Source organism: Lithobates pipiens, unplaced genomic scaffold, assembly GCF_037356315.1.
Source record: "Lithobates pipiens isolate NorthernLeopardFrog02 unplaced genomic scaffold, aLitPip1_a1.2 Scaffold_13, whole genome shotgun sequence".
In the NCBI taxonomy this organism is placed as follows: domain Eukaryota; kingdom Metazoa; phylum Chordata; class Amphibia; order Anura; family Ranidae; genus Lithobates; species Lithobates pipiens.
This window is the reverse complement of record NW_027507718.1, coordinates 536,280,260-536,281,101: the sequence shown is the minus strand read 5'-3', so window position 1 is coordinate 536,281,101 and position 842 is coordinate 536,280,260.

The following is an 842-nucleotide window of genomic DNA, read 5'->3' as shown; positions in this document are numbered from 1 at the left end:
GTCCGGTATTTATATATTGCGGGGTCACCAGTCCGGTATTTATATATTGTGGGGTCACCAGTCCGATATTTATATATTGTGGGGTCACCAGTCCGGTATTTATATATTGTGGGGTCACCAGTCCGGTATTTATATATTGTGGGGGCACCAGTCCGGTATTTATATATTGTGGGGTCACCAGTCCGGTATTTATATATTGTGGGGTCACCAGTCCGGTATTTATATATTGTGGGGTCACCAGTCCGGTATTTATATATTGTTGGGGTCACCAGTCCGGTATTTATATATTGTGAGGTCACCAGTCCGGTATTTATATATTATGGGGTCACCAGTCCGGTATTTATATATTGTGGGGTCACCAGTCCGGTATTTATATAATGAAATCATATCCCCTCTCAGGCGTCTCTTCTCCAGAGAGAATAAGTTCAGAGCTCACAACCTTTCCTCATATCTAATATCCTCCAGACCCTTTATTATCTTTGTTGCCCTTCTTTGTAGTCGCTCCATTTCCAGTACATCCTTCCTGAGGACTGGTGCCCAGAACTGGACAGTATACTCCAGGTGCGGCCGGACCAGAGTCTTGTAGAGGGGAGAATTATCCTTTTATCTCTGGAGTTGATCCCTTTTTAATGCCAATATTCTGTTTGCTTTGTTAGCAGCAGCTTGGCATTGCTGAGCCCATCATCTACTAGGACCCCCAGGTCCTTCTCCACCCTACATCCCCCCAGAGGTTCTCCTCCCCCCAGGTCCTTCTCCGTCCTACATCCCCCCAGAGGTTCCCCTCCCCCCAGGTCCTCCTCCATCCTAGATCCCCCCAGAGGTTCCCCTCCCCCCAGGCCCTT